Raw genomic sequence first — 24,734 nt, 5'->3', positions numbered from 1 at the left:
ACCAATAATTTGACATTGGTACAGGTGTGTATAGTTCTATGCCAATTTTATCACACATGTGACCACTGCTGCAATCAAGATACAGAACTATTTCATCACCACAAAGGTATTCCTCAAGCTATCCCCTTATACACATCTTTCTTTCCTCCATCCCCAATCCCTGGCAACCACTCATCTGTTTTCCATCTCTGTAATCCTGTTATTTCTAGAATACTCCCAAAATGGAATCAAGTAAATGGGTAACTATGTGACCAGTGAGATCGGCTTTTTTCACACAACATGATGACCTTGAGATCCACCCAAGCTATTGTAGGTATCAATAGTTCATTCCTATTTATTGCTGAGTAATATATCATGGTGTGGATTCAATCATTTACCTATTGAGTGACATATTAGTTGTTTCCGGTTTGGAGCTATTACAAATAGAGCTGCTATAAATAATCATCTACAGATTTTTGTGTGAAGAGAAGCTTTGTTTATTCTTTTTCTGTTAGGCCTTTTATTTCCTTTTCTTGCCTTATGGCACTGGCTAGAATTTCCAGTACTATGTTGAACAGCAAAGGTGAGAGCAAATATTCTTTTTTTTTTTGCCTTTTGTTTTCTTTTTATTTATTCTTATGTTAACCCCCATACATTACATCATTAGTTTTAGATGAAGTGTTCCATGATTCATTGTTTGTGCATAACACCCTGTGCTCCATGCAGAATGTGCCCTCCTCAGTACCCACCACCAGGCTAACCCATCCTCCCACCCCCCTCCCCTCTACTTGTTCTTGATGTTAAGAGAAAAGCATTTGGTCTTTCCCCCATTGAGTATGATGTTGGCCATAGGTTTTTCTGTAGATGTATTTATCAAATTGAGGAAATTGTCCTAATTTCTAGTTTTCTAAGGGTTTTTATCATAAATGTATGTTGAGCCTTATCAAATGATTTTTCTGCTTCAACTGATATGATCATGTGATTGCTCTCTTCTAGCCTGTTAACATGTTGGATTACATTTATGGCTTTTCAGCCATTGAACCAGCCTTGCATCCTGGCATAAAACCTATTTGGTCATGGCATATAGTTCTTTTCATATCTTAATTTCATTTGCTAATATTTTGATAAGAATTTTTGCATCTGGGACACCTGGGTGGCTTAGTCAGTTAAGCGTCTGCCTTCGGCTCAGGTCATGATCCCAGGGTCCTGGAATTGAGTCCCGCATTGGGCTCCTTGCTCAGCAGGGAGCCTGCTTCTCCCTCTGCCTAATGCTCCCCACTGCTTGTGCTCTCTCTTGCTCTCACTCTCTCTCTCTCTGACAAATAAATAGATAAAAATCTTAAAAAAAATTGGGGTGGGTGCCTGGGTGGCTCAGTCATTAAGTGTCTGCCTTCGGCTCAGATCATGATCCCAGGGTCCTTGGATCGAGCCCCCCAATTGGGCTCCATGCTCAGTGGGAGGCCTGCTTCTCCCTCTCCCAATCCCCCCTGCTTGTGTTCCCTCTCTCACTATCTCTCTCTGTCAAATAAATAAATAAAATCTTTAAAAAAAAATTTTTTTTTTTGCATCTACATTCATGAGAGATATTGGTCAGTAGTTTCATTTTGTTTTCTTTTGTTTTGTACTGTCATTGGCTTTGGTACCACGATTCACTGGCTTCATTGAATGTGAAGGGAAGTGTCACCTCTTCTTTTTCTGGAAGAAATTGTATATAACTAGTGTTACTTCTTCTTTAAACATTTGGTAGAATTCTCCAGAGAAACCATCTAGGCTTAGAGATATCTTTTTTGGGACGTTTTTAATTATAAATTTGATGCCCTTAATAATTAGAAGATTATTCCTATAGACTATTCCTATACTATTGTGTGAATTGTGGTAGCTTTCACTTTTCTAGGAGTTGGTTCATTTAAGTTGTCAAATTTATGTGTGGAGTTGTTCATAGCATTTCCTTATTGTTCTCTTGATAAGATGTTCTCTTACTGAACTGCAGAGTCTGTTGTAATATCATCCTCTGTTTCATTCCTGATATTTGTAATTTGTCTCTTCTTTTTTTTTACTTTGTCAGTCTTGTTGGAGCTTTGTCAGTTTTATTGATTTTTTCAAAAACCAAGCTACTTTGTTTTATTAATTTTCTCTGTTTTTCTCTCTCCAATTTTATTGATTTCTGTTCTTTATTATTTCCTTTCTTCTGCTTGCTTTGTTGGGTTTTTTGTTTTGTTTTGTTTTGTTTCTTAAAGTAGGAGTTTAGATTTTATATTTGGGCCTTTCTTTTTTTCTAATGAAAGCATTTAATGCTATAAATTTCCCTCCTGCTCTGCTTTAGCTGTATCGTATATATTTGGTATGTTGTGCTTGCATTTCATTCAGTTCAATGTTTGTTTGTTTTTTAATTTTCCTTGAGACTTCTTTGATCCATGAACTATTTACAAGTGTATTGTTTCATTTCCAAATGGTGGGAGACTTTCCTATTATCTTTCTGTTGTTGACTTATAGTTTTGTTTTGTTTTTTTCAAAGATTTTATTTATTTATTCATGACAGACAGAGAGAGAGAGAGAGGCAGAGGGAGAAGCAGGCTCCCGAGGAGCAGGGAGCCCAATGCGGGACTCGATCCCAGGACCCTGAGATCATGACCTGAGCCAAAGGCAGACGCTTAACCATCTGAGCCACCCAGGTGCCCGACTTATAGTTTTATCCCATTTTAGTTAAAGTTAAAATAGCTTCCTATGATTGTGGGTTTATTAATTTCTCCTTTTAGTCTTGTCAATTTTGGCTTTATATATTTTGCAGCTTGTTATTAGGTTCACAAAATTTAGGAATGTCATGAATTCCTGTGGGATTGACCCTTTTATCATCATGACTCATCTTACTTTATTCCCTAGTAATGACTAGTGCTTCAAAGTCTACTGTCTGATATTGTTATAGCTATACCATCTTTCTTTTGCTTAATTTTTAATTAATATATATTTTTCATCTCTTTACTTTCAACATTTCTGGATCCTTATATTTAAAGTGTGTCTTTTATAAGAGACCTATAATTAAATTTGGTTTTGTTTTGATATCCAGTCAAACAATCTGTGTTTTAATTGTAGTATTTAGTCTGTTTACATTTAATGATACTGCAGATGTAATTTGGTTTAAACCTCTAACTTATTCTCCATTTTCTACTTTTCCACCCATTCTATGTTTATTTTTCTCTCCTTTCTTCTTTTTAAAATGTATTAATCAATAATTTTGTATGATTCAATTTTTTTTTTTTTTTTACCTCTGTGAGTTTGTTATGCAATCTTATATTCTCCTTTTAGGTACCTTTATTACTCAAAAGATTATAATATACATTCCTGATTTATTGTATTTCAAAATAAATTAGTACTTTTTTTTTTATTCTTATGTTAATCCCCATACATTACATCATTAGTTTTAGATGAAGTGTTCCATGATTCATTGTTTGTGCATAATACCCAGTGCTCCATGCAGAATGTGCCCTCCTCAATACCCACCACCAGGTTAACCCATCCTCCCACCCCCCTCCCCTCTAGAACCCTGTTTGTTTTTCAGAGTCCATCATCTCTCATGGTTCGTCTACCCCTCCGATTTCCCCCGCTTCATTCTTCCCCTCCCACTACCTTCTTCTTCTTCTTCTTTTTTTTCTTAACATATATTGCATTATTTGTTTCAGAGGTACAGATCTGAGATTCAACAGTCTTGCACAATTCACAGCACTTACCAGAGCACATACCCTCCCCAGTGTCTATCACCCAGTCACCCCATCCCTCCCACCCCACCCCCCACTCCAGCAACCCTCAGTTTGTTTCCTACAATTAAGAATTCCTCATATCAGTGAGATCATATGATACATGTCTTTCTCTGTTTGACTTATTTCACTCAACATAATACCCTCCAGTTCCATCCACGTCATTGCAAATGGCAAGATCTCATTCCTTTTGATGGCTGCATAATATTCCATTGTATATATATACCACATCTTCTTTATCCATTCATCTGTCGATGGATATCTTGGCTCTTTCCACAGTTTGGCTATTGTGGACATTGCTGCTATAAACATCGGGGTGCACGTACCCCTTCGGATCCCTACTTTTGTATCTTTGGGGTAAATACCCAGTAGTGCAATTGCTGGATCATATGGTAGCTCTATTTTCAACTTTTTGAGGAACCTCCATACAGTTTTCCAGAGTGGCTTTTATCATTTCCTAAATAATACATAAAACTTGGAATACTTTACATTTAATCCCTCCTACTTTTTAGGCTATGTTTTCATATATTTTAAATATACATATGTTTTGAGCTGTAAAGTATACTATAATTATTGTTTTATATGGTAACTATTTTTTTAAGATTTTATTTATTTATTTATTTGAGAGAGAGAGCAGAAGGAGGAGCAGAAGGGGAGGGAGAGGGAAAGAATCTCAAGCGAAGTCCAAGCTGAGTGCGGAGCCCGACCCAGAGCTCAGTCTCATGACCCTGAGATCATGACCTGAACCGAAACCAAGAGTCAGACTCTCAACCTACTGAGCCACCCAGGTGCCCCACTATTTGTTTATTTTAACTGTTTCTATTTTTCTTTATTTCTTTCTGAATATCTTTGTTTCTGTCTGGAATATTATTCCTTTTATCCTTTATAATTTCCCTAGTGTTTCTTGTAATGTAGCAAATCCTCTCCATTTTTATTTCTTTGTAAATTTTTTTAATTTTATCTTTATCTTTTTGAGAATATTTTCTCTGGGTATATAGTTATCAGATCTTTTTCTTCTTTTAATATTTTAAAAATATCATTCCCTTATTTTCTGGCTTTCAGTGTTTTCACCAAAGTCTGTTGTTAGCTATTCCTTTGAAGATACTTTTTATCATCAGTTGCTTTAAAATTTTTTCTGTCTTTGGTTTTCAGCAGTTTCCGTGCAATGTGCCTATGTGTGTGCATATATGTATGTGTTGCTGTGTTTAAAACTGGGTAAGGGTTTGTAGAGCTTCTTAAATCTGTTTTTCATCGATTTTGGAAAATTCTCAGCCAATATCCCTTCAAATATTGTTTCTGTCCCATTTTCTCTCTTTTCTTTTGGTACTTGATGCAAAAATATTAGATCTTTTTGTACAGGGACCTGTTTCTTGCTTTCTTCTCCTCCTCCTCCTTCTTCTTCTTTTCTTCTTCTTCTTCTTCATTTAACCTGTAATTCAGTTGGGTTATTTTTGAATGCTTTGTCTTCCAGTGTACTAACCTTGCCTTCAGCTGCATCCAGTCTTCTATTAAACCCATTTATTGAGCTCCTAATTTTAGTTATGGTGATTTTCAGTTTTAGTGTGTCCCTTTGATTTACCTGAGATTATACTTCTATGATGAAATTCTCCATCTTCACATCTTTTTCTTGAACATATTAATTACAGTTATTTTGAGAACCATGTCTAATAATGTAAATATCTGGATTAGCTCTGAGTCTATTTAAATTGTTTGATTTCCACTTTGTTTTCAGTCCTTTGGTCCTATCTCCTGGTATGCATTGATTGAATGCTAGACATAGTACTTGAAAATTATAGAAATAAACTCAGGCTGATGTTATCTTTTTCCAGAGGATTTACTTTGCTTTCTGACAAGCAGATTAGGGTCATATTGATTTATTCTAGTCTTAGAGTTAGATGACTAGAAGCTGGGTTTTAGTTGTTATAAGAGATAGCCTATTTATAGTTTATCCTTACTCCTGGAATGTAGCCTTTTTGTATTCCTAACTGTAAATCTGAGTTGTTTACTCAGACCCTTCTTTCTTAGCAGACCATGGACTCTAATTTCTGTCTTGCCAATCCTATGAGAATGTCAAAATCTCTTCTCAGTCTCCAAGTCTCTTAGCCTTTAAGTCTGCTCATTTTTTTTTTAGCATCTGATTCTGTACCATTTATGAATTAGCAAAAGACTTGCAGACAAAAGTGCTACAGAATATTAGGCTCAATTCAATGTGCTTATTTACTTTTCAGAATCATTCTTGGTCCCTCAAGTTCTGGCTCCTTTAGTTCTCCAAAGTCTCCAAGCAGGTTTGGGGGTTTTTTTGTTTTGTTTGTTTTTTTTCCCTCTCATCTCTGTCCAGCTATTCCTGTTCTACTCATGAAAGTGAGAATATGGCAGAGTCTCCCACCATTACCAAAAATAGAACTCCCTTATCCATTTTTAATGCTAAGAATTAATGTTATGGTAATGTAAATGTATAGTCAATAGACTTTGTTGTTAATGGGCTACAAGAACTAATATATATGAAAGCCACTTGTATGGGGCCTGGTATGTAGTAGGCACTCATAAATGATTTTAGATTTAAATTTAAATATATACTGATTTTGGAGAAGAGACTGGTCGTTAGCATTCAGTTTTTGTCATGTTGGTCTTTCTTGTTGATGCCCCACAGAACAGCAGTCACTCTCTGCTCTTGAGCATTGGTCTCACGAACCTTTACCTCGGTAGCATTTCCAAAGGTTCTCTCTCCTCCCATGCTCTCACTCAGAGACCCTGTAGGCCATCCTCACCATTTGGGTGACCACATTTAGCAAGAGGGAGGACAGGTTTGTTTTCTCCTACAATTCATGCCTTGGTGTTCTTCCACAAAGAATAGCTAATCGGGCAGCGCTCCACTCCTACCACAGCTTCTCCCTGCTGCAGCTTTGTTCCTGCCTTGTTCTTTCAGCAGTGAGGCCAGTGTTGGTGAAAGCTGGCAAGCATATTAAAAACTGGCTTATCTGGGTACTTATGTGAGTGAAAACTAAGAAATGCCAAGAAAAAGAAGCAGAACTAGATCTAAGTGTCCTAGAATTTGGGACATTATAGTACCAAAAGGCTTATGTGTGCTTAATTCCAGTCTTGAGTCTGGAAAACGACTTTCACAAGTGTATGTGATTTCCGAGTCTCAAAACTAATTCACTGGAAAACAAGAAATGTAAAACAGTAGACCTCAGTAGCAATTTTCAGATCATTTGAGTCTACATGCGGTTTTGAAGAGGCTCAATTCATAAATTTCCTTTTGGGTCATTTTTTTTCTGTGAGAGAATTTCTCCAAACTTAGCTATTTCAGATAAAGTATGCCCAGAGTCTGTTCAGATGTGAGTTTTAGGCTCTAGAAGCAAAATATTTATGAGGATTTTCAAGACTAAGGATGATGACAGTGATGACGATGGTGATGGTAGCTCATAATAGTATTTATTTAACACCTAATATATGCTCAGTATTAAGACATTTTACATATATTGTGTTGCCTCTTGAGCAGTACTTAACTGTCTGTTTATTACTTCTCTTGAAATTATTATCTTTCTCCTCATGTTTTCAAAGCATAGAATTTGAAGTTGGGTATAAATCCTAGGTGTATGTCTTAATTCTACCACTCTGTGGTCCTTGGCCATAGTATGTTAACATCTTTGAGCCTCTCTTCACCTCTAGGGTGAAAATGATTCCATGTCTCATAGGACAATTGGACACTTGAAGAGTTAATGTGTGTCATGCCTGCAGCATGGCCTCAAATTGAGTGCTCAAATTTTAGTCATTTTTTCCTTATTTTTCTACCACTATTGGTTAAGATGCCCTCTCTTTCACTAGATCAGTCAGGTGAAAAAGTAGAGAATAGAAATATCTAAAAATATAAGAAAAGGGGAATCCAGGAACCACTGATGATGTGTCCTGAACCAGTTTAGCTCCCAGGCCAGGGCTTAGGAAACATGATTCTTTAACACTCATGTGAGTTCCATAAAATTTACTGTTTAATAATCCACATTCAGCTTTTCTGCACTACCTGGGGAGGGGTCCCTACGGTGTTGTTTTGCATTCCCATCGTAACTTAAAGGGAAACTTTCACAATGTCCAGAGCCCTTGATCCCCTGCAAATGAAGGAGGAGGATGTCCTCAAATTCCTTGCAGCAGGAACCCACTTAGGTGGTACCAGCCTTGACTTCCAAATGGAACAGTACATCTACAAAAGGAAAAGCGATGGTATCTACATCATAAATCTGAAGAGAACCTGGGAGAAGCTTCTGCTGGCAGCTCGTGCCATTGTTGCCATTGAAAAGTCAGCTGATGTCAGTGTCATATCGTCCAGGAATACTGGCCAGCGAGCTGTGCTGAAGTTCGCTGCTGCTACCTGAACCACTCCTATTGCTGGAAGCTTCACTAACCCGATCAAGGCAGAGATCTGGGAGCCGAGACTTCTGGTGGCTACTGATCCCAGGGCTGATCACCAGCCTCTCACAGAGGCATCTTACATTAACCTGCCTACCACCGCTCCGTGTAACACAGACTCTCCCCTGCGCCATAGGGACATCGCCAGGCCTTGCAACAAAGGAGCTCACTCAGTGGGTCTGCTGTGGTAGATGCTGGCCAGGGAAGCTCTGCGCATGCGTGGCACCATTTCCCGTGAGCACCCATGGGAGGTCTGTACTTGTACAGGGTCCCGAAGAGATTGAAAAGGAAGAGCAGGCTGCTGCTGAAAATGCTGTGCCCAAGGAGGAATTTCAGCGTGAATGGACGGCTCCAGCTCCTAGATTCACTGCTATGCAACCTGAGGTCGCAGACTGGTCTGAAGGCAAGCAGGGGCCCTCGGTGCCTCTTCAGCAGTTCCCTCCTGAGGACTGGAGCGCTCAGCCGGCCACTGAAGACTGGTCCGCAGCTCCTGCTGCTCAGGCCACCGAATGGATAGGAGCAACTACCGAGTGTTCTTAAGCTGCTCTTCCACAAAGGCAAACAAAATGGAACTAAGGTTGATGGGAAATAAACCGTTTCTAAAAAAAAGAAAAAAATCCCCGTTCATTCAACAAATATTTATTAAGATTTGGACGAAGGAAGTCCTTATTGTCATGGAACTTAAGATAGACTGGCAGAGACAAATTTTAAATACTTAATTATAACCACTCCTTAATTATAAGTACTACTAAGGAGAGGCACAGTGTGCTATAAACATATTTGACATTGTGAAGGATCAAGAAGGGATTCACTGAGAAAGTGACATTTAAGTTGAGACAAGAAGAGTGAGTAGTTAAGAGGAGTTTGGTGGTAAAAGGGGAATGAAAGGCATTTCAGACAAAAGAGCAGCAGGGGGAGAAAATCCTGATGTGGAAAGGAGCTTGGCTTATGTGAAGAAGTGAAAGAAGTTCCTCTTACTGACACCAGGTAGAGAACAAAGAGGTTTAGTAATCCGATGCATTCATCAGTCTGCATGGTACCTTTCCTTCGTTGGACCAAGAGGTATGCCCTAGCACAGATCACAACATAGAAAATGTTTCCATTTTTTCCACCACATCTGAGGGTGCCCATCACTCTCAGCTTATTCAGGGACATGCGTCCTCACTCCCAGAGACCTAACCCATTTCCCACATATCACTCACTCTCAGGGCTATGAGATGCCTTATTAATCTGATACATGTATGCTTCTGCAGCTAAAGATCAACTTTGAAGCATCCAAGGTAATGGTTCTCAAACTTGAGCTTGTGGAATCACCTGGAAGACTTGTTGAACCACAGAGTTTCTGATTTAGTAGGTCTGAGACAGAGCACTGAAACTGACATTTCTAACAAGCTGCCTGGGGCAGTGATGGTGCTAGCTTCCATACCAGGTTAAGTCACTAGGTTAAGGTGTCGTCCTTCTTTCCACAATTTGCCAGTCACCTTTGGTTCCTTAACTCAAAGGAAAATTGCTCAGGGAGTTTTTGAAGTGAACATACTAAAATCAAAACTAAACTCTGGGGGTGACTACTACACCTGCCTAATGGGACTATACCTTTTTGTGAGCAAGACCGACCTGAAAGAACTGCATTCCCAGAGCTTAGCACAGAGTAGGTACCCAAGACCTGATTGTTCAATGAATCAGTGAAGGAATCACAGAATGGATGTAGCTTAGCGGATTTTATACATTAGTCTTTGGAAAGCTCTCATGATTCCTTGCAGCCTGAAAGGTCTTCTAGGAGGATAAACTGTCATTCTCTTGGAATCCAGCCTCAGAAATTGCAGAGTCAAGATATGCTTGTATTTTAAGTACTTACTTGGATTAAAAACTGAATTGCTAACAGGATTACAAAATGCCAAGTTTGCTGAGACTCAAATTGTTTATGCGCATGTTTGGTTCTAAGTTCTTTCGTCAATCAGTACATTTTTGTTTCTAATTACAGTCAATGTTTTTTTTTTGACACCTGCACATGAATTCTCAGTCAAAACCAGCTTCAGTAATTTGCACAGGTATAATATAACTAAAGTGAGGCTCGTAACCACTGATGTGTTACCTACACTACGTGTCTAATGAATTCAGAGGTGTTGTACCTCAGTTCACATTGTGATTCAGAAAACGGTCTGCTATTTTTCCCATTTTCACTCCCACAGTGTTGTAAAACATTTTTAATGAACACTCTTAACAATTTTCCTCATTCCAGGAGCATGGAGTTTTAGTAGATGATGCAACATAATTCTCATTTGTGATTCCTTATTTATGCCTGTCCTTGGAATCTCTGTATTTGAATACTAGAAAAAGAAAAATGCCCAAGATTACCATAATTCTCCAAAATGTAATGTCTGTTACTGCCACCAATCAAATCAGTTACAGACTCATAGTCTAGTCCCTGAAGTTTGGAGGTGGTTTTGATGGGGGCTAGCCATCAAATCTCAGATAGGAACCAGGCACTGGCTCACGGGTCAAAGCCTTCCATGTACTGTGATGAACTATCCTGAGAAATTCTGCACCCAGTTTTTAACTTGGTCCCTGACCCTGGCTGACACCTGTAAAATTGCAAGTAATTTCTCTGTGGGTTCTAATAATCAGAGGCCTAGTTAGAGAAAAAGTCATTTCAGCATCAGCTGACAATTATTTTTTTGCCCTGAATATCCTTCCCTGCCCTCTTATTTGGTTTGAACTGACTCACCTAATTGGGGTCAACCACTGAAAAAGGATGTGCTGCTGGATTTGTTGTTTCTGAATGCCCCATGCTAAAGCATGTCTTGGGGATGACATCTCTTATTTTTCTTAAAACATAAAAGTTGGAGAATTTGAACAATGGGTGCAAAATATCATTGCAAGGGTGTAGTCAATAAGGAGAACTAAACTGAAATGGGAAGGTTCTCACACCTGTATCACCTTTGGGCATTCAGAGTAGTCGGGGCCTGGCCAGACACTGCCTTCAGGCGCTTCAAAAGGCAGAATGATGTCAGTGTTAACATTTCACTGCACATTAATTCTTTAAAAAAAAACAAAACAAAAAACCCTGTCATTTAATTTAAGTGCTTATATGCATATGGTTAATTAAGAAGCCAAAATTGGCTATAAGCTTGGTGAGCTCTAAGAACAGGGAGAGAGAGATCATTATGCTTCTGCTCATGGTTTAGCTATTTGTGAACCAGCTGATAATGTGCAAAATTAAGATTTCGTAAGTGGCATTTTAAATGAATGGTTAATGGCTGAAGATTAATTAAACAGTCAGAGTTGCTGAAGAAAAGCTGTTAAAAAATTATGTTTATAGGCCAGTCACTTGCATGCTGAACTGCAATCCTGATAGATTGTGGCCCTTCTGTTTACCAAGAAAGCATTTTAACAAAGCAGGCCTCCTGAAGTAGGGGAACCCACCCCTCTCACACACCATGCAGCCACGCAGTGGCCTCAGGGATGTTCCTTTGGAATAAAAGCTGCCAAGATGGAAAACAGACTAGAAAAGTGTTATATTGAGGGATATTCATCTAAAACGTTCATCCCAGGTAGCCAGGCATATTTTGTTTTTCTACGCGTTGCATAGCTCTGAGTTAGAGTAGGCAGAACCCATGGGGTTTTAAAGAAGCTACTCTAATTCTGTAAGAGAGGCAAAGAATTGCAGGATATTGTTTTCAACCTGGAGTAGATACTTCTTTAAGTCTGAAACTGCTAGCCCTCTTGGAGGTTTAAAGAAAAAATGCATTTTGTACCTCTCGCTCTACCATGGGTTCTTTGGGGAAAGGTTTACTTTGTGCATAGGAGGCATTGGAAAAAATATTTTTTTAATTTATTTGTCATAGCTCAACTCAATAAATATTGAATAAATGAATAAATGAATGAGCTACCTCAAAGTTGTGTGTGGGAGAATGTCAAAGGTTTTTTTTAAATGCCTTCCCGTCTGTGCAATTAAATGTCCACCCTCCTCGACTTCTGCACCAGGTGTCTGTATGTGCCTATGCAGAGACAGTGTCCAGCCTCAGGGACCATGTCGTCTAGCAAAGACACAGGCATGGCAACAAATAAATCACAGCCATGCTAAATACAGTCAGAGGGGTCAAGGAGGGGAGTTAGGAATCTAGGCAATGACGGGTGGGGGGTGCACAGTCAGGAGTGTATTTTCCTATAAATTGGAAAGGAAATTACTTCTACCTATTTTGTAAAAACACTAACATCAAAATGTAATTTTTCTTTTTGAGTTGACTCGTTTCAATCCCCTGCTCCCAGGCAGAAGACCCACATCATGCAGGCCAGACAGTTGTGTCTCCTGTTTAAATGTTCCCTAGAGAAGGAAATCCTGCAGCCTCCCTGGGTATCCTGTTCCCAGTGTTTAATCACCCTTCCAATCAAGAAGTTAATCCTATTTCCTCTTCTCCAGCCTTCTTTGGCTTGGTGGACCCTGTAAAACACCCAGGAGACCCCTTGAAAGCCTTGAGAAGTTAATTAGTCAACCCTAGGCTGCTCGAGGTTCGGCGGTGCACCTTGTCACGATGAGGCTGTGTACGTGACCATTGCAATGGTATGATTTTGTTAGATTGCTAAGAAGTCAGAATCGTTTTCCTCCTGGTCTAAAGACAAGGAGAGCCACTGGACATTTTAGCATGTTTGAAAGAAGCTGTTTTATTATGTTCTCAGCTACCTATTGAGTTAGACACCACTGAAGTTTGGCCTCGTGTCCTATAACTCAGAAACTGAATGGTATATGTTGATAAGTAATAAAACTAAGGATGATTAATAACAGCCAACACTAAACATTACTGAGAATTTGCTATGGCTGGACGCTGTACTGATGGCTTTGCATGGATCATTTCACATCCTGACCACTTGACAGGGTGGTACTACTGTCCCCAAGGTACAAATGAGGAGCCCAAGTTGCCGAGAAGTTGAGGGACTGGCCTGATGTCATCAGGGATGGGCCAGGATTTATACCTCGTTATAGGTATATGAGCCCAGAGCCTAGACACTTAACCACCGTGCTATGTTGACCACTCTATTCGTTTTTAAAAATTATTTTCTTTCCCCAGAGTTCTGTCTCATTCTGGACTCTTTTTTTCTCCCATGTGTCTGAGGTCCAACTCTATAAACTTTGCTTGTGGAAGGTAATAGCACTGCTGAATAATAGTCCCCAGGCCAGCCACAGTCCTCGCTGCAATTATGGGCAGTTGAGTGGCAAGTCCCTTCCCCTTAAAAAAAAAAAAAAAAAAAAGGCAGTAGTGGTTCGCTTTAGAAAAACTGATAATTCAAAGCTTTTCCATTCCGGTGAAAATCGAATTGATGCAAAAGGAAAGAAAACAGGTACTTCTGGGAGAAAACCTGTGCTGTTGAAAGGACAGGGTAAAAACTGTGTTCACAGACCAGAAGCATCCGGGGAGCAGTGATGTCCAATAATTGTGGCTAAAAGCTGCATTAATTGACCAGCGACGGGTTGGAAGCTACCTCCAGCCAGGATCCCTAACTCGCTGGTGCTCTTTTCATAAGCAGAGTAAGAAGGGGGAGGTCACCTTCCATGGGGTTTTCCAGACAGAAAGAAAGCAGCTGCGACCCAGAAGCCTGTTTCTACAAAGGAAGAGCTTGGCTTTTCAAACCACTGCATTCAGATCACCAGGGGGTCTTGTTAAAATGCAGATTTTGATTCCAGTGGGCCAAGGTGGGCCTGAGGTTCTGCATTTCTAACAAGTTCCCCCGGTGACGGTGAGGCTCACCCTGCTGGTCCCGGGGAACCACACTGTGATTAGCTGGGGTGCGGACTAGAATAAGGCAGTGCTTAATTGGTATTGATTTTTTTAATTCTGTAAAATAAATATGTGGCAAATCTCTTGAAAACCTTCTGAAGTTTCAGCTGTCCTCATACCTGTGAGTTGGCCAAGAAAGCTCATTCCTTTACAGGCCAGAATATTCCTTGTTCAGATTCCGTTTCTTGGAAGGGAGAGTATGGCTTTCTGTTTGTGTACTGGTATCGTAAATGCGGCCCTTGGCCTCAGTGTCCACGTGTTGACCTCTTGCTGGATTCCAAGAAGCCTCTCGAACCTTAGCAACATGCTCTGTCTCCACAGTTGTGAATAGGCATAAATTTGAATTTCTTTCCTCAAGTGCTGTTACAAACCTGCCCAGAAAAGTTTTACCACTACAAATAAGTAATCCATTGTTCCCACCACACCCCATTCAATTAAGAGTCTCCAGTGTTCTGCTTATTCCATCATTTGATTTAAAGGTAGTTATATTACAATTATGTATTATTTGTGGACTGGTAACATTTATAACTAAATTCTATCTTAACTCCTCTGATAAAGGATATCATCCTCATTGACCTGCACCCTGAACAAACACAAAAGTTTCTAGAGTATGTCCTTTTGGGTGTTTTGTTCAAATGCCAGTATTTTAGATTAAATTATGTATTCCTTTTTTTGAACAACAACAACAAAAGTTGACACCACTAGAACCGTTTATAACAGTGAAGAGAGAAAATTTTTTTTCTGGGGGTTGGGTTGCATTTCAGTGTATTTATTAATTATGGAAAATGCCACTGAATCATAATAAATGGGAAGATGTTCTCAATTAATGAGACTTTCTTCTCTATGTGGGAAACAGTCAAATCAAGAACAGAATCCCTAAGCCCAACCTGATGTCAGGACAGTGGGGCTGCTTGACCTTAGTTTAGAGCAGCTCTGTCCAACAGAAATATGTTAACCACATATTTAATTTTAAATTTTTAGTAGCCTCATTTAAAAAAGTAAAATTAATTTTATAATATATTATATTTAACCAAATATATGCAAAATATAATTTCAACACATGTCCAAAACAGTTATTATAGAGCTATTTTACACTCCTTTTGTCATACCAAATCTTCAACATCTGGTGTGTATTTTACACTTTACAGCCCTTCTCAGTTTGGACTAGTGCATTTCAAGTGTTCAATAGCCACCTGTGACTATTGGCTGCCATATTGGACATGCCAGAATCCCTTCAGCATACTTCCAGTGGTGGCTGATGCTTCAGTTTGAAGTTTTCCAGATATGGAGTCCAGGGTAATGGGCAGACTCTCTCATTTAAGGCTAGCTCCCGTGGCAGAAAACTCTTTCTTGTGTTAAACCCCAACGTGCTGCTAGGTAAGGACCACTTCCCCTTCTTTCACAGAGTTTACAGACTAGAGTAAGAAAAAGACATGGAAACAATACATTTCCATTCCCAGGGAACAGACAAATCTGCAGCTCTACCTTAAGAGGTACCCCAACTTAAGTGTCAGCTGCTATGCAGTGAGGTAACCTCAAAATGGGCTCAGCTAGACAAGGCGCAAGTCTAATCATATCCCAGATCTGTCCTTGTTTTGCCTGGAAGGACGACAGAACCAGTGATCTAGCTCAGCCTACAAGGCTCTACCTGGGACAGAAGAATGGAGCCTGGCCTTCAGACAGGAGTACAGGTAGTCCCCGCTCATAAAGGTTTGTCAGCAGCTAACTCAGGCAGAAGGTAACTAATTACAACAGTATAACACCCATGCGATTCTCATTTAACTGCAATCCTTCCTCCCTCACCAGTGGTATTCATTCTAGCCAGGAATAGTGAAGAAAGTGCTTTAGAGCCGAACCTTCTCTTTCCTTGGGTTTAACTCTTATTCTTGTTAAACTGATCATCCTTTTGAGATGTCATGTCTCTAGGATTTCATAATGACAGACTTGGTCTTCACTTAATACCCACTTTTAATTACAAGTCTTTCTTGCCTACTGTTGCTGCAATTTTGTGACTATGACACATCAACATAGAGCACCATTATTTACCTACTTGCTCAAGCTAGAAATCTAGGGTTCTTTCTTGAGGCTTCCATCTCCCTTAGCCCCACACCCAGACTCTTTCCCAGGAAGATCCATGAGAATGGATCTCTGGTAGCTAATGGTAGCTTTGGTTGTCATGTCTGTACTCTGCATTTCCCCAGTGAGAAAATGCTGTGGGGCCCAACATTCTTACAACCTTCTCTTGATCCATTGTGCTTTGCCTTTGACATGCTGCTCTAAACTGGACAAGGCTCAATCTGGGATGCTATAGTGGCTGAACTAGGGAACATTTTCTTCTGCTCCCGACATGCATTGCCTTCTACAACACCTCTCAAAATACAACTCTCTATTTGACGCTCTTCTTGTCCCTATCCTCCCAACTTTCTAAGGCCCCCAGCCTTAGTTGGTTGACCCAAAACCATTGCTCTAATTGACCATAGTGCCATTTCTCTCTGTACCTGTTTGTATTGTTTTGGTTTTGGTTTTGGTTTTCCAGGTGAAGTCCTTTGTGTTATTCAGGATTTAGCCCAGACATCGTTTATTTCCTCAATGAGATCTTAAAGCAGGAACTATATTTAATTTCTAATCCCAGCACAATCCCTAAGGCATCTGGTATTCAATAAATATGTATTGAATAAATGAATGAATCCAAGTGGCTCCACTCTTAGCTGCATGACTTTAAGATCACAGAACTTTCTTGTCACACTCTTGGGCTGGCCAACCTCCCAGGCTAAGATGACTTGTCTGGCCTCCTGGTCAGCACAGCCTTCTTCTGGTTGTCTCTCCTCTCTCATCTGCTCTGACGCTTGAGTTTCAGTGATCCCGCAGGTTTCTCCTGGTCCTTGTCTCTCAAGATTGGGGTGCCATATCCTACTTCTGTTCTGTCAGAAAATGCCTCCTCACCAAGTTCCCCTAGTTGAAAGACTTCCCAGGACACACAAGTCACTGTTTCCTCCATCTGGTGTCTGCCTCAAACACTTCCTAAGGGCACAAAAAGTAGTTACTATTCCGAAGCTACAGTCAGCCCAATATGGCTGCTCCACCAAGAGAAAAGGCTCTTGTTGGCAATTACATTTTTGTAACTCTCTTTCCCGTACTTAATATTTGTCACTGACTCTTATTGATCTCTAGTCACCTCTACCATTACATTCAGAGAATTTTGCTGGAAATGAACACCAAACTTATTGACCTGTAGTTTTGTAGAGTTTGCTTTGGCCATTAAAAAAAAATTGGCTGTGATTCGCTCACCTCAAGTATCTGGACACTTCTTCCATGGTCTGTAATTTCTCAGAGATACCATCTATCCTTCTAGGTGCACACCTCCCAGCTCTTTCAAAGCCGTGGACATAATTTGTGAGTACTGGCAACTGGGATGCCTTTAAAGCATCTTGGATCTTGTATTTTCCTCTCCCTCCTACCATCATTTTCTTTTCTGCCTCTCTTCTGCCTTCCCTTGATGGAGATGTCAGATAGTCACTTAATGTCTCTGCATCTTTCCCCATCTGTAAAGATGGGAGGGTGGGACTAAGTGATCTCGGCACTTCTTTCCAGCTCCAAAATCATATGGTTCTGCGATTCTTTAATGGAGGCAAAATAGGAGTTCAGGTTGCTCTGCCTTTTCTCTGGTGTTGTTATCATGTCAAAGCATCTCCTCCCAGCAGTGGCCTGTCCTTTCTTATTCCTCTCCACAGTAGCTTTAATAATCAAATAAAAAATAAATCCTTAATGTTATTATCATTAAGGCCCCTTAGCTCCCTTTGAGGTTCGCTTCTCTGACCATCTCAGACCTCTTTGCTACCTTCTTTGTTAACCATAGCACCAGGGATCCATCCTCATGCTCCCTGTGCTCACTGCTGCAGGAATGCTTCACCCTAACCCAGATTTCAAGAATTAAAACATTAGTGTGAAGCTCCCTAAGCTCTCACACTGGAAATCTCTTTTGTCTGTTATCCAGGTGGACCTGTCCTTAGATAATGAGAACTTGGGTTATGAGATTGTAAAAAGCTTTTGGCAATGGAATTTTAGACACACACACACACACACACACACACACTTTGTGATATTTCCCTTACAGCAATTGAATATCAAAATTTGTAACTTATGCTATTATAAACTTTACTTGTTTTTACAGAAATGTTCCCTTAAAAAAGATAAAAGAGAATCTCTTTGATTCAATAATAATATCAAAACCTTTCAAGGAAGGGCAAGGGCTATGGAATATAGGAATATAGGCAAGTCATTCTCAGTATTTCCAGGGCAGTCTCCCCACCCCTCCCCCTTTCCCACTTAGGTTCTCTGGCCTAGAATCTATTGAAGATGTACCCATAAAACTGATGAAGTTTCAAACAGCTGTGGGCCCTGCCTTCTGAGTTTATAGGGTCCTCTGTGGGCCGAGGTAGAGAAGTTAATGTTTGGGTCTATACTAAATAGTATGAAAAATTGTATGGCATTTACCATCAAATCATGGGAAACTCTTACATAGATTTCTTAACACCCTGGCCTATAAGAGACAGGTGGGCATGAAAATATTCTTTAAAACAAAGTCTGTTGTGATTTTTCCAGCCCAGGAATGATGTGTATCAGATATCAGAAGGGAGCATTGATCCTTGTAGTCTGACATTTGACAAATTGCAAGTTGTATTCTTGATCATACCCTTTAATTCAGAGACTAGGAGTGTTGTTTACAGTCTCGTCTTTGTTGGTGGATCCGTGTGGATGCTTGTTGTTGGCCATGGTAAGGTTGCCCACATATACCTGTGGAGCCACAGGTATAGGAGAAACATAGTTTCTCATTTTACATTTACACACTTCATTTTATGTAACCAGAGCTAGGTTTTCAAATCCATATATTCAATCTCTGTTTCTACATACATTGTTTTTCTTAAGTTACCAGCATTAGCTTACACAAAAAGGGCATGATCAATGAAAACCTACTGTGATTTTCTAAGTTTAAAAATAGTAACCAATGAGAAACTCCCTAGAAAATACGTTAACCATTAATGGGGCAAAACAGTAACATTTAAGGTAACATACTGTATCGTCCATTTGTGTTCCAAGTGAAATGAAACTTTATTTTGATTGGGACTGTCACAGATAATTTCTGCGTGTAAAATACATCCAGGGACAGCTTTCAAATGGAGTTGTCAGTTTTTGTTTAGCAGGCAGGAGACTCTCCATTGTTGTCAAACCCTCTCTACAAAAGCATCACTAACCCAGTGATACACAGTTGTAGAGAAGAGGGAATCGTCACTCAGCTTACTTGGAACAAAAAAGAGCAAGGTTGGTCTCTGTCAGCATTCAGTGTGTCTGAGGGCTCTTTTGTTTAGCTGGGCTTCCCTCTAGCCAGCAATGCTTTTAGAGTCTTGGAATTAGATTTCTTTCTCTTGTGCTGGTTTTTGAAAGGTGTAAATAGATTAATGCATATTGTTATTCTCTGAAGGTAACATAGGATACGTAAACTGTATAATTTGAGTTGTCAACTCAACTCATGAAGTCATGGAAAGGTCAGAAGAAAAACCAAACCTTCTCTGGATTTACACACACACATCTCACACACACACACACACACACACACACTTTCTCTTTAGTGCCTTTCAAATTTGTCCTCATTTTCTTAATAGAGCCAAGATGTTACCTTCATAAAGAATCAGTAAAATAATATAGGATAAATTTTGTCCATTGTTAAAACAATGAAGTTTTGATTCTGGAGTACATAGGGGCCATCATACTGAGTTTTATAATAAATATTTTGTGTCATATAGAGTGCGATGACATATAATATATGATATAATCTGTATCATAAAAGGGAGGCTAAACAAATTACGTTGATTTCTATGTGTTTGTCTCTCTCAAGACCTCACCTGTTACATTCCCAAGGAATAATAATTCTCTATTCTTAAAACTTACTTGCTGCTTAAAATTCCCAGAAGCAGAAGCCAAGTGGGGCAAAACAAGATGCTGAAAAGTGGCCCCATAGTTCTCAGGTTCTGTGGAACACCATTTGAAACCTTGGATAGTCCTCAAACATATAGTGTAGCCACATAAATGGAGGGAAGGATGAGCTCTAGACATCCCTTCCAGTCCTAGGATTCTGTGATGCCCAGAAGGGGGAAGGGAGACGAGTGAGAGTATGAGAAGTTGAATAGAGGGAAAAGAAAGGGACAGAAATGAATAGAGAAATGGACAGTTCCTTGGAGTTGAGGAAATGGCAACCAATGACCAACAAGTTTTAAAAAGAAAGAGAATGACCAAAAATGAGAGTTGAAGTGACCCATCAGAGCCAGAAGCTTGACATTTTTTACAAATGTCAGTTACTCCTTGAGAAGCTTATGAAAAAAAGAGAGTTCTGGGCTAGGAAGTCTCCCATGATAGTTTTCCCACTATATAATCCCCCCATAGTCTCCCATTATAATCCACTCCCATGGAAATTTTCAACCTCTAAAAAACTCTCCATTCTATTAATAAAAAGAGGACATCTTTCATAAATTTATCATATTACACACTACAATATTCTGCCTTTCAAATCTCAGGTTAATTTTTCATGAATCACTTATGAAAAATACAAACAAACTTAAAATTCTATTTATGAGTCAGATGACAAACAAAGTAATGAGATTCTGTGTTATGGTAACTGTCACATCCTGTCTCAGCCCTGTTGTGTCTAAATGTTCGCTCTCTTATTAAGCTCCATTAGAGGATTTTACAATACTAGATTGTTTATACGCTACTGGTTCTCTGCCGCCCGCCAGTAGGGCATGTTTCCCTCATTATTGCTGATGGTATCTTACACTGTTAGTGAGAGCTGGAATAACATTCAGCAGGAAGGCGGCATGCGCTCACTGAAATGCTTCTTTCCTATACATTTCCCAACGTGCCATTTTGAGTATATAGTTTTAAATTTGCGATTCAGTCTGACACCTTATGAACGGGGAACTATTTTTCCCTTTGTTAAATTTAAATGACCCCTCCACTACCAAATTTATATTTCTGTAAACCTAATCCATAACCTCGCATAGTCCCCGGTGAAATGCTTTCTCTCTCTTCCTCACTATGTGAAATTTAAAGTAACTAGTATTTGTAGCTTTCTTTATGGAGTACAAAAGCACTTTCACAATCCCACTGTGTTATCACCACTGCCTTTCTTCCTAGTAAAGAAGAGGAGGAAACTAAATCTGATAGAAGAAAAACTCCTTCCCCAACTACCCCCTTAGTACATACCAAATTTCGACCCCAGGATGATCAGTTCAGTTCTGGCTCCAGTGTTATAAACCTTCCTTTTATATTTTTGTTAAAGATACACTGTTATTTTCTAAATTTTCTATAACAAGTATTTTTCATTAGATTTAGTAACCAAAAAGTTAAAGCAGAAAACAAAAATCAAATCACCCATTATCCCACAATCTAGACTTGACCATCCTTAACATTTTAGAGGCCTATTTCCGGTCTTGTCTCTGAGTATATCACTGTATATAAAATAGATAATTTGTGTTTATGCCTAGTGCTGCCACATTTATATACATATGTAATATTTACAGGCATATATAAATTTTGGTTTCTTGCCTTTTTGTCATTGTACTGTGCTCTTTTCTTGTGCCAGTTAATCTTTCCAAAACCATCCCTCTTACTGGTTACATAAAATACCGCTGCATAACTGTACCTTAATTTATGTAACCTTTTCCTTAATGCTGGACAGTTAGGGCATTTCAAAGTTTTCAGTGTTATAAATTACTCCCTGATAAGCACTTCTGTACATACATCTTCCTACACAGCTTGGATTATTTCCTTAAGATTCCTAACAGGGAACTGCATCAAGGGCTTACAACGCAGTGCCAACAATTTTCCAGGAAAATTGAAGCAATGCTTCCACCAGCAACATAAGAGAGACAGTTCATTGCACCCCATACCTGACAACATTGAATAGTATCTCTTTTTCCCCCTGTAAATCTTTGCTAATTGGGTGAAAAACAGCACCTTATCATTTCACTTTGAACTTCTTAGCTTCCTACTGAGGTAAAGCATTTTTATGGAAGCTCAGGTCTGTTCCAAATTACCATTAAAAGTTTTCATTCTGTCTCAGCCTTGTTCCATTACCAGGAGGAACAGTTATTGGAATCAACCTCCGTTTCTTCCCTCAAAAAAATCTATTTGGATTTATCAAGACGTATTTGGATGCACGTTTTTATACCCCTCTTGACAAAAATGCATGATTACACACCTGGGTCTTTTAAGCACAGAACTAAGCCACATCTGTTTGGATCTGGTTTTAATCGACTAACCCTTACCCCTAATAGAATAGCATCCCTCTGAATAGGCAGTATTAGAAAAATAAGACCCTCACAGTAGCTAGTGAAAGAAATGTCACCTCAGGGTCTGGACATTGCTATGACAACCCAGATTCCATCTATCACCACTGCCATCAGCACATGTTGCAGGGGAAACCCCTTTGCAATGTTTAATCTGAGAATTTTAATATTAAATGTATATTTGACATTGAAAGCTCACACCTTATTTGCTATTGTCAGGCTTAGTTGATAGACAGCTAGGTCAGTCTCTTTTTATAGTCCATTTCTGAGATGAAACTATAAATTTTGAAGCTAGGCTTCATCATTGCAGAGAGAAAAGCTTTTGCAGCCTATTGTTGAAATATAACATTTTATAGGATTTATGAGGTCCAGATTCAGGAAGATCATTTGCCAAGCACTTAAGGCTGGTTTTGCTGCCCTCTGCTTTTCTTCCCCCCCCCCCCCCCCCCCCCCAAACAGATATGGGGGGGGAATCCATTAGAAAAGAAAAATTATGAAGAACTTACTTGATTCAATACAAATGCCAGCCTAAGAAAGAAAAGGTCCTGAGCATTTACTGTGAGGAGCCTCGACCATACAGGGCTGCTCCTTGGTGATAGGAATGCTGCTTGCTTCTGCAAATGAAGTGGCATCATATTTGTTTTGATATTAAATGAATGCCTCTGATTCTGAGCAGCCTTTTGAATTTATGCACAGAATACGAATCCTCTCCAACATGCTTCCAAGACTCTTTTTGAAATTCCATGATAGGACGAACTCTGTGATTTGGTCATATTCCATTTAGCTTGTTTTATTGCTGTTAATTTTACACCCAAAAATAGATTCTCTGAAACTTGAGATCACAGTAGCTGTCAGGTGGTCGAAAATGAAGAAAACCACCAGACAGTGTCAGATTTATTAAGCGCTGTAGAAGTACAAAATTAATTCAGCTCTTTGTCTTTGCAAGGTTCAGTGTCCACAAGCTGGATTTATCCTAATGGACAAGCAATGGAAGGAACAATAGTCAATTAGCTATCTCCTTAGCCAGACCACACGTTGTGGGAACGTGTGTAGGGTGAGCCACGGTGCACCTAGGCAGACCTCCAATTTGTTCATTTTGACTGCAAATGACTTAATTTAACATTTTTCTAACAAATGCATTAGGTAGAATGGTGACATTTCCTTTTTAGTTTTTTTCCCTTAAAAGAATCACTAGCGGAAAACCATGTTAAGTAGGCTTCTCACTCCATTTGTTTTCAATCACGGTCCTTAATGCGTGCATTTCTGAGTCGCCTGTGACTTTTCCAAGCACCAAACCCCAGCAGGATGAATGTGGAACGGAGAGTTCTGATGCTACGTCTATTGGACCTCTTTGAAAATGTTTTATATGCATCGCATAGTGATTCCAGCGCTGGACCATCTACCTTGTGGTCCTTTTTTTTTTTTTTCATTTAGCATGACCAAATTTTGTATTATCGTCTTATTAGAGTTACAGTATGCACAAGACTTTGAAAGTAAAGTTTTGGTTTTAGGTCCCACGTGAACCATTTTTATCTCCCTGTAAAACCAAGGAATCATTTATCAAATTTATTAGCTGTGAAGTTCATCTCCTAATCGTGCCATTTGTCTCATGTTATTTTGTGGTTCCAGCATTAACATTTTTTCTCTCGAACATATTAACCTTTTGCCATGTGTGTTCTGGTGGCATCATGAAAACATCTGTTGCTTGTCCCGGGGCCACCATGTTTCCCCATTTCTGTTTATTTGTGGGTGGATTCCAAGTTGGTGCCACGTGAAGATGCACTTCAAACAAAATTCAGTAACTATATGTCTGGCCTTTGTTGGTCAAATTGCAGGGTGTCAAGCCTCAACATGAAGTCCTGTGGGAGGACTTAGTTCTGAACTCTGTAAATGTTCCCTTTTGTGCTTTCACTGCATGTGCCCCTTTAAAACAACAAGGAATATGCTTCAGGTTATTACGTGATTAGTTATCTAAACTATTTTATGAGCGAATCAGCACACCGGCACGGAGTCTGGCTTATGTATTTTTCCAGCGACTCTGAATATTCTCTTTGGTACAGAGTGGAGGATGTGTATGGAAACGTTACTCCTGAATTTTTTATAGGTTCACTCCCTTTGCCATGCTAGCTGCCGTCTCCCACAAAATTTGAGTCATACCTCAACTGTATGAATCCTCTTTTAATGTTCAGCTGCCCTGAAGTGTGCAGTTGTGGAATATGTCTAAACATCTCAAGTGGAAAAATTGGAGGCATTGGTTTTAACAAAAGCAATAAAATGGCTACAGCTGAAAAGCATTCCAGAGGTAAACAGACATCTTCCTTGTTGTCAGACTCTTGCTCAGTAAAAAACACTTTAAAAGCACATGATGTTGGCCTCTCTTTCTTGTTCCTGTGTCTAGGGAGGTCAGAAGGAAGGAATTCAATTTTTATGGTCCCTAAGATTTCAGTATAGAGCCCTCCAGTGTGGGAACCAATATCCATCTG

At 39.4% G+C, this 24,734-nt stretch overlaps 1 protein-coding gene and 1 pseudogene across 2 annotated transcripts in view; both read left to right on the top strand.

The window, feature by feature from the left end:
- The window catches only part of PARD3B (par-3 family cell polarity regulator beta), a 995,632-nt gene that overhangs the window by 854,047 nt on the left and 116,851 nt on the right, over nt 1–24,734 (top strand). The gene's annotated exons all lie outside the window — the stretch shown is intronic.
- LOC118012116 lies at nt 5,926–14,501 on the top strand (annotated as a pseudogene).

This window comes from Mirounga leonina, unplaced genomic scaffold (assembly GCF_011800145.1).
Source record: "Mirounga leonina isolate KUSES-001 unplaced genomic scaffold, KU_Mleo_1.0 Mir_151, whole genome shotgun sequence".
NCBI classification, from domain to species: domain Eukaryota; kingdom Metazoa; phylum Chordata; class Mammalia; order Carnivora; family Phocidae; genus Mirounga; species Mirounga leonina.
This window is presented reverse-complemented; position numbering and strand designations above follow the sequence as displayed.